At 39.3% G+C, this 10,336-nt stretch overlaps 1 pseudogene across 1 annotated transcript; it reads left to right on the forward strand.

Moving 5' to 3' along the window:
- Positions 1 to 2,023: 2,023 nt before the first annotated feature.
- LOC309977912 (ferritin heavy chain-like) lies at positions 2,024 to 3,037 on the forward strand (annotated as a pseudogene). The gene has a single exon. The product of its transcript is annotated as a ferritin heavy chain-like (transcript).
- Positions 3,038 to 10,336: the final 7,299 nt, after the last annotated feature.

Below are 10,336 nucleotides of genomic sequence, written 5' to 3' on the forward strand. Positions count from 1 at the left end.
TTTATTGATTTCCCTTAAAAAAGTTAGATTTTAAACCTTAGGTTTCTCTTAGTTATAACATGTATTTTAACATTATCTTCTAACCTAGGAAGTAATGATGAGGGATAAAACATCTGAGAAACACCATTATCACCCCTTAGTACACATATAACCATTCAATAGTATTATTTTAATATTTGAAGAGTAAAGTTGTCCAGATAAATTAATTATTAAATAATTTTGGGACATAATGAGAAAATGTTCTACAAAATCAAGATTTCATCTATTTAAATAGATTCTTCCAGTGAAGTCTACAATGGACTCTTCCAAGGAAATTTTTGAAAGATTGCAATTATATTATTATTATATTAAGACTAAACACTGGTGTTAAGCAAACATAGAATACAATGAGAAACTGATCATGTAGTTCTTTTCCAACTGTAATGTATGATTCTATTATTAAAATCAACTTATCAAATAGACATTGTTATTATTCTATTTCTTTACAGACTCATTAAATGCCTCTAAAATTGCTTAGATAAGTTTACAATGTGACAGTTGATATTTGATCCTTTGCTTCCTTCATAAACAATAATTATAGCATAGCATGAGCTTTCAAAGAGAAATAAAGAGACCCCCCCCAAAAAAAGTACATTAGTCAAAGCCATGGTAATAAAACTTTAAGTGAAAACAGCTATTTTATCCAAAAACTTTAAAACCATTGAGAGCACTTAAAACAGTCCATCACTCTTTCCTGTACCTTGAGAACAGAGACCATGTTTGATTCTTCTGTGTATCTCCAGAGACAAACAATGACACATATTTGGAGTACTGTATATAAATGGCTGTTGAATTAATGTTGAATTAATTAATTATAAATACCTAGATTGGTCTTATGTCTTCCACTATAATATCCTTAACTTCTAGAAAGGAAATATTGACTTTTTAATATCATATACATGTGTAATATTTTATACGTATTTACTTGAGACAATAAAGGGAGAAAAACAGCCGTTTTTTGTTTTGTTTTGTTTCGGTCTGCTTCTCCACTAGAATACAAACCTCACGGGAACAGACTTTGTCTCTCTTTGTTACTAATATATGCCCAAATCCCACACCAGTGCCTGGGCCATATTAAGTAATCAATAAATATTTATTGAATGATTGAATGAAAGATAATTTGAGATCAATGGTATTTCCTACCACTGTGGCTCATTCCATACAACATAATTGAGGGGTTAAAAAAAATGCTTGCTGAGTGGCAGTGAAAGAACAAATGAGGTTGGAAGGGATAAATACATCCACACAGTTAAGTTCTTTCTCTAAGAATGCATCTAAGCCTTTTGTTTTCTGACGAAGAAAAGAGAAGTCTGCACTTACCCAAGAGGAAGGAAATTGGTAAATCAGGTGAAAGGGGCTGTGTTTCTAGGACTGTGCTGGAAGATTAAGAGATGAGAGAAAACAAAGGGAGTGAAGACAAGGTTCAAAACGAGTGAAAGCTGGAGAGGTGGCAAGATTCACTGAGACTTTGGAGGTGGTGCTCTGCTGTCAGACAAGTGTGAATGTGACCAGAAACAGAAAAAGAAAAGTGGAGATCACTGGAGTTAATAAGGTCCAGGAACCCAGTGAAGAGGCTATCAGAAGTGTCATTAGTATGGGTGTTGAAGTCACTGAGGAGAGCTAACTTCAAATAGAGCTCTGTGATAGTAAATATAATGAATGATACCACAAAAGAACTGTTTAATGAAAGAATCACATTAAGGCATTATTCAAATAAGAATCACTTAAGTGATTAACTCAAAACGGTTGCGCTTATATTCGTGAATAACATTTAAAAAGATTAGGCCAGAAGCTCAGCGCAGTGGGCCTGCCTCACTCAGGCCTGGATGGAACCTGGGACACAGCGTTCGCGCCCCGCACTCCGTGCACATCCACCCTCCCAATCCCCCCCGTAACGGAACCGGAACCTCCTTTCCCCCCTCCCAAACCCGGGTAATGGACCCGCCTTCCGGTCCATCTCAGAGCGGCTGCCCTCTTCGACCACATGGGAGCGCTCCGAGGCAGTTACCGCGGGCCCCGCGGCTTCACCTTCACCTTGGCTTTCACGCCCGCCACGCTGCCCGCGCCGCCCTCGCAGGTGCGCCAGAACTACCACCCCGACTGCGAGGCCGCCGTCAACAGCCATTTCACCCTGGAGCTCCACACCTCCTTCGTGTGCCTGGCCGCGGCCTTTTACCTTGACCGCGACGACGTGGCCTTGAAGCACTTCACCCGGTTCTTCCTGCGCCGCTCCCACGAGCACAGCGGGCGGGCCCAGGGCCTGATGCGCCTGTAGAACCAGCGCGGGGGCCGCCTCAACTTCCAAGACATCAGGAAGCCAGGCAGTGACGAGTGGAAGAGCGGCTTCAAGGACATGAAGTGCGCCTTGTTCCTGGAGAAGCTCGTGAACCACAGCCTGCCGCCACCTGCACCAGCTGGCCACCGACAAGACCGACCCCCACCTGCGCCACTTCCTGGCAATTCACTACCTCAGCCAGTAGGTGGCGTTCATCAGAGAGTTGGAGGGTCATGTCACCACCCTGAGCATGATGGGGGCCCCGGACGTCGACCTGGCAGGGTACCTCTTTGACAAGCTCACCCTGGGCGACAGTGACAAGAAGAACTGAGCCTGGACTGTAGTTCCCCAGAGCCACGGGGTGACCAGAGCCCTGGTCACCGTGCCTGCCATGCAGACGGCAATAGTGCCCTTGCAGAAGAAGTTCACTTAAGTTTTTTTTTTTTTTTTTTTTTTTGCAACAAGTGCAGGACTCTCTTTTCCTGGACTTTATCACGTAAGTTTTTTTCTTCCAGTTTTTACGTTTCTTCCAATAAAGTTATTGGTTCATAAATAAATAAAGTTCTCTGGTTCATTCATGTGGGCAAATCTCTCATTTTTAAAGGTTTAAAACAGGTATCCAGGAGTTTCTGAACACAGCCATACCCCAACCATATGCAGCTCAGGATCTCCACAGTGGGAGGGAGAAGGTGTTCCATAGGGCCCTGGAAAACACAAAAGCAGTCTTCCCCTTATAAATAATGTGGGTATATGGGGGTAGACTGGGGTGGGGTGGAGTGAGGTAGGGGTCCCTGGTGAATGTGGGTGCATGTGCATAGTAAAAGTATAGAACCATAGCCTGAAAATCATGATTGCAGTTGCCTCTGGGGAACAAGTGAAGGGAATGGGATTGCGCAGGGATTAAAATAAAGGGAGCCTTCAGTTTCACCTGAAATGTTCATGTTCATTAATCATGCAAATAATATTGGTTAAGTATGAGTAGCAAGATGGGGGTGGAGGGGTTTGGAAGTCTGAATGGTGGAGTATCTCTTTGACAAGTTCACTCTGGGCAACAGTGAGAATGGAAAAATGAGTGTTAGGCTGTCTTGCTCAGAAACACGGGGGTGACTTCCCATGGTCACCAATGCCTGGCATGCATGTTGTAGTAACAAAACATCCACTTATATGTTTTCTTTCCTTTGTATCATACGTATATATGCATGCGTGTGTGTGTGTATATATATGTGTGTGTGTGTGTATATATATATATTTTTTTTTTTTTTTTTTTTAATTCCAACCAGCAGCAGAGTTCATTTTGAATCTGTAGACTAGATTCTGAATGTTTGCTTAGGAAGACGCCCTTTCTTGAAAAGCAGTTCGGCGATCACATTACTGGAAATGATATAGCTGCTTCCTAGACCTTTCCTGAGCCTGGCTGTATTTCTGCCCTTGGGTTTCATATATCCAACTTTGATTTAGTTTTTGTTATTTGCTACCAAGAGAACCTAAGTTAATATGTCTTATTATCAACACACTTTTTACCAGCCTCCACTGTATTTACAGTAGAGTAAATAGCTCTTCTAGGGTAGTAAATGACATTTTTCTCTTTATCCCTACTACAGAGTCCACTGAAAGGAAAAAGGATCAAGGGTGGAAGGGATCAAATAAGAACAATTTCCCGAACAGAAATACAGAATACTGAAGCCTGCTACCGTATGCATCTCTTCTCACCTAAAAGTGTTTTCCTCATAATTTACAGAATTTTAATTCCTTAGATCAGCCTTCCCAAGACTGTGTTCAGTATCAGCCAGTGCCTCAAAACCATTCACAAGTGTTCAGTGAAAAACTTGTATTAATCAAATTAGCAGGATTTTTTGTTTTGTTTTTTCAGTTTTTGTTTACTCTAGGAATTTTATGTCTGATGTAAAAAATATACATTTTGAATGTATAACATGGGGATAAAATATTCAGTGTTTCCCAAACATTCTGATCATGGGATTCTTTTTCTACCAAATCTCACAGAACAGTATTCCAAAGAAAATAGCTTTGGAAACAATGTTAAAAGGTCCCACTGTGGGCTTCGCTGGTGGCGCAGCGGTTAAGTATCCGTCTGCCAATGCAGGGGACACGGGTTCGATCCGTGGTCTGGGAAGATCCCACATGCCGTGGAGCAACTAAGCCCACGTGCCACACTACTGAGCCTGTGCTCTACAGCCCACAAGCCACAACTACTGAAGCCTGTGCACCTAGAGCCCGTGCCCCACAACAAGAGAAGCCACCGAAATGAAAAGCACCACAATGAAGAATAGCCCCCACTTGCCGCAGCTAGAGAAAGCCCACATGCAGCAACAAAGACCCAACGCAGCCAAAAAATAAAATAAAAATAAAGTAAAAAAAAAGGTCCCATCGTGTGTTGTTCCAGAAGCACATACCTGGTAGCTAAACCTCATTCACTTTCACTTAGAGGTCATTATGAGAAACTGGAAACTTTGCTGTGAAGGTTTCAGCACAGTAAGCTTTAGACAGTAAGTGTAATGCAGGGCCCTCACCATGAGAGTGGGTAGATATCACACACATCCATTTTGTTTCCTGATAGGTAACTCCCAACACTGTATTTTTCCATCTATTCTAATTTCTATTTCTAAATGAATGGCTTCTGGGAATGATAACATTGATATTTCTCTAGCACTTAAAGTCAAGAGAAAGTTTAAGGCTGCTAAGTAGTTTATATTCTTCACCTCCCTCTACCTATGTATTCATCTCACCAGCAGCAGAATTCTTCATTTATTTTCCAGACTAGATTGCTGAATTTTGGTCAGTAATACAACTTTTGGTCAAAAACAGTCTGTACCTGCATCTTTTTGAAAATAAGAAAATGACTGTTCCTCTCACCAAAGCATGCTGAAATTTCTCAGAATTCAGACATTTAACTATAAGAAAAAAATAAGGCATACATACTACAAAACATTATATTAATAAAGTCCAAGATTGTTAAATAAATATATAATAAGTAATGTGTTTAATGTGTACCATGTTTTTCCTCCAGTAGAGATGATCAACATTATTCACATCATTATTTGATTTTTGAATGAGCATCTTATTGCAATGCATTCCTCTTTAGGTTCAATGCAGGACTTACCAAGTTTCTCTCCAGCCCTAAAATACATGATGCAATTCTATAAATTGAAACTGCATTATTCCCAAACAATAGTGGGCATGAGACAGTATCAAAAATCTTGCATATTTTTAAAATTTAAATGTGTTCCCACAACAACTCTTAGGTATCAATTCTCATGACACCTCCACTGAATTTGATAAGGTGTCTATTTTTTTCCCAGGCAGATTCAGCATAATACAAAACTATTATTTTCTCAATATGAGAAATATTCTATCACTTTAATACATGATTATATAAGGCTGGAAAATAAGAAGGTGATTAAAGTAAGCTTCTCAACAAGAATAGTATTTCAGTCTGGCCTATCTTATTAACCACAACTTTCATTTGTCTACTGTTTGGCTGATTAATTTGATTCAACAAGCATTTATTCTTTTTTTTTAAAATAAAGTCCAATATTCTCGACTGTTTATTCTATTTTATTTTATTTTATTTATTTATTGGCTGCCTTGGGTCTTCATTGTTGCACATGGGCTTTCTCTAGTGGCGGCAAGCGGGGGCTACTCTTTGTTGCAGTGTGCAGTGCAGTGTGTTGCACACTGCAGTGTTGTGCAGTGTGCAGGCTTCTCATTGCGGTGGCTTCTCGTTGCAGAGCAGGGGCTCTATGCATGCCGGCTTCAGTAGTTGCAGCACGTGGGCCCTAGAGAGCATGGGCTTCAGTAGTTGCAGCATGTGGGCTCAATAGTTGCGGTGCATGGGCTCTAAGGTGTGTGAGCTTCGGTAATTGTGACTCAGGGGCTCTAGAGTACAGGCTCAGTAGTGTGGCGCCCAGGCTTAGTTGCTCCATGGCATGTGGGATCTTCCCAGACCAGGGCTCGAACCCGCGTCCCCTGCATCGGCAGGCGGACTCTCAACCACTGCGCCACCAGGGAAGCCCTGGCAGGTGGATTCTTAACCACAGCACCACCAGGGAAGTCCCAAGCATTTATTCTTAATAAATGAGTTTGTGCTGGGGAATCAAAGTTAAATAAGACATGTACTTGGTCCAGTTAAACTAAATATATTAGCACTTTGCCAATTTTCTAAGAGTAAAATACACGTCCAATATGAGGTTATTTTAATAAACAATTAAATCAATAGTATAGCTAGGGAGTGTTTTCATTTATTACTCTCCATTTTATCTTTATAAAGAGGTATGCTACCCAGTCGTTCAACAAACTCACAAATGGGAATGCAGCAACTTTTAATAAGTATGAGGAATAATGTAGGCCAGCTATTCTTCCTCTCTGAATGGTAGACTCTAAATGAATCTAAAGCATCATCAAAAAAAATAAAATCAAAAAATAAAAAATAAAGCACCATCATAATGACCATCATCTGGGTAAATTATGCTGTCGAAATAATATGTTAAGGAACTTCCTCTTCCTAATAATAAGGAATGTTACCTGATGGGGAGGGAGAATTTGGGGAAGAGCAATAATACAACATGATTAACAGATTAAATTTTAGCAGACAAGGACACTCATTTGTTTACATATTTTACACTGCTGTTGCCTAGAGACAGAGGAGGCAACTGAAGGTATATTTTACTAGTGTGGGTCACATAGGAGTCTTCTAAGGAACTGGTTTAAAAACATCTTTCTGGGCTTCCCTGGTGGCGCAGTGGTTGAGAGTCCGCCTGCCGATGCAAGGGACACGGGTTCGTGCCCCGGTCTGGGAAGATCCCACATGCCGCGGAGCGGCTGGGCCCGTGAGCCATGGCCACTGGGCCTGCGCGTCCGGAGCCTGTGCTCCGCGACGGGAGAGGCCACAACAGTGAGAGGCCCGCATACCACAAAAAAAAAAAAAAAAAGTTAAAAACATCTTTCCAAAAAACTAGTAAAAAAAAAAAAAAGTTATTTCCACTGTAGATTTGAACCTGTAAGTAATCTATAGGTAAATGTAATCTAAAAAAAATTAGGGCAGCCTTAATGGCAGTTCTTTATATAAGAAAGAAATACATACTTGCTGAAAGCTTTTACAGCATCACTAGCTTGCATCCACTAACAAAAACAGCCTACACTTATTGAGAGCTCACCATGTATTAGGCATCAGGTTAAGATATTTACATGAATTACTTCATTTCTGTCTCACAATAACATGACATAGTGCTATTATTACCCGCATTTTATTTTTACAGATAATCACAGTGAACCCAGAGACATACATTAATTCCCTAATGTCCCACAGCTTCATAAGTGGCTGAACTTTAATGTAAACACAAGGAGTCTAACTTGAGGACCTGTGCATTTACCATTAGTCTATATGGTAATGAGTAAATGAGAAGTTTACAAGCCCTCTGAGTTATGATAATGTGACAAAGTCTGCTGTAAGAAGTTAGGAAGGGAGAGATCCTACAAGCCTGCTTTAACAGAAATCACATTTCAGTTGGACACACCTATAACAGGATCAATCAGTTAAGTACCAGTAATACAAACTGACATGGCCCATGGTCTGAAAAGTCAAAGAGATTTCTGTAATTATACTAAGAATGACAGTAAATATGAACTAAGAGCATTCTGCTTTGTATTAATGTGACTGCACAGGTCCAAAAAATGAACCATAGCTTGGCTGGGCAGACATCAGCTGCTGGGATTTTATGAAGAAATTCATTAGAGATATGAGATAAAAATAGAAAGATGGGGCTTCCCTGGTGGCACAGTGGTTGGGAGTCCGCCTGCCGATGCAGGGGACACGGGTTCGTGCCCCGGTCCGGGAGGATCCCACATGCCGCTGAGCGGCTGGGCCCGTGAGCCATGGCCGCTGGGCCTGCGTGTCCGGAGCCTGTGCTCCGCAATGGGAGAGGCCACAACAGTGAGAGGCCCGCGTACCGCAAAAAAAAAAAAAAAAAAAAAAGAGCTATAAAGATTTAGATAAAATAGGCATGTTCTTTAAAAATATCTCCTCATCTTACCACATATAAAATATATCTATCAGAAAAGGTATAGTAACATTTCTATTTAATCTATTAAAACATGCCACCTATTTAAATGAGTCATTGTTACAAGCTTGTCATGTAGAAGATATCAATTTAAACACCACAAAAGAAAACGAGTGCCTCCATTAACATGACATTCAAATTAGTAGATGAACTACAGAGACAAAGAAAAACCATCAGAAATTCAGAGAAGAAAAATTATGACCTTGTGCTTGCTTCTTTTAACATCAACAGATTTTTTTTAAATGGATTTAAGTTGAACTTGATTCATGTATTCAACTTGTGCTTGAAAATATTTTATCTAGAATAATGAAGGCTTTTTTCCAACCTAATTCCCTTAATCTATGTCAGCTTCACTTATAATCTAACCCGACGAAGACGTGTTATTTCCCTAAATATACCTCATATTATCCTCTCAAAATTTATCCTTAACATCATTTGATATATATAATACATGGGAGGTAAATGCATAATAATGTGGTTCAGAAGCACATTTCCATTTCTGAAACAGTAATTTTTAGGATGACACGAGGAAAATAGTATCAAATAAAATATAAATCTTCAACAAAAGCCCCCCTTTTCTCCCCCCCGCCAATTTCTAAGACTACACTCAAAATCAATGGTAACCCTTTTTGAGAGGCATTAGATCAATGATTTTAAGAATGTGAGTCAGACAAAAATGGGTAAAAAAAATTTGACTTTATGTTATATTTGCTATATGACCTTTGACAAGTCTTTTCTACATTTCATCATTTATCTACATAACTGTACTTTTAAAAATATTAAATGAGTTAATTTATATAAACTGCTTAGCAGTGTGCCTAGTATGCAGAAAATGTTTAATAAATAGTAGCTAGTAGTACTATCATCTTATTATCAATAATCACTGTATTCCTATAGTTCTTTACCTTTATTTTCATTTAACTTATAATATTCTGAGATGCCTTTGATTACACTCACTTATAACACTTTTATCACAGATTCTATGTGAGGGGGTTTTTAATATTTAATCAGGCTGTGGTATTTTGCTTTTTTTGAAAGGGTGTGTTGAGATATGTAGAAAAGACAAATGAGAACATTAAAAAGGTACATTTTAAGTAGTTTATTTCTTGACGATACATTCAGAGCACAGGAAAATGTATTCTTTCATATGCATTCTTTTGAAACCTCTTGCTCAGAGAGACTGCAGGATCATTCATCATTTCCTACTGTTTCTACATCCATCACATCTTTTTCCTCTGCTTTCCATATGACCTCCTTAGCTTTTCCGATTGTAGTAGCAAGCAGAACTAATCATGAATAAATTCAGATTTGGGACAAAGGAGAAGCACAGTGGTCAGATTTGACCTTAGTTCTCTACAGCCCATGGCCCTCAGGTTATTCTTATCTATCATGAGAAAGAGCTTATTACATCTCAGCTGTGTACAGGCTAGGATGGGCATTAGAGAGATCAAGTTAAATGGGCATGAACTGCTAGCTGACAGGCATCTTTAGGTATTGATTATGTAGCATTTATCAAATGTCTCTTTTGCTGTCTCTGTCAAAACAAAATTATGGATTCAATTAAATTGTAAGTGGAGTTTTAGTGTCAAATTTAAAACACTGTTTATATAGGGTTGTTTTCTTTATATTTATCCTTAATTTTTTCTTTAAACTGAAGAATTATGAGATAATACTCAAGATTTGCAAATGCTATTTAAACCCCCCAAACAAAACAAAGTCAATTCCCTCATAAAATAATAAAGAAGGAAAGAGAAAAAAAAAAGGACTTTTGCATAGATTAATGCACTGGGTCACAAAATTATAAAGGCAGTGATTTATTGATGATCTCTGGAAAATCCCCAAATTTAAGGATCAGACAGAGGAAGAGAATCCAGAACATAAGCCAGAGACGGAGTGATCATAATGGTCAGAGGAGAGACAGGAGTATGGAGGCCTAGGATATTAATTT

The sequence above is a fragment of the Leucopleurus acutus genome (genome assembly GCF_964270905.1).
Source record: "Leucopleurus acutus genome assembly, chromosome: X".
NCBI lineage: Eukaryota > Metazoa > Chordata > Mammalia > Artiodactyla > Delphinidae > Leucopleurus > Leucopleurus acutus.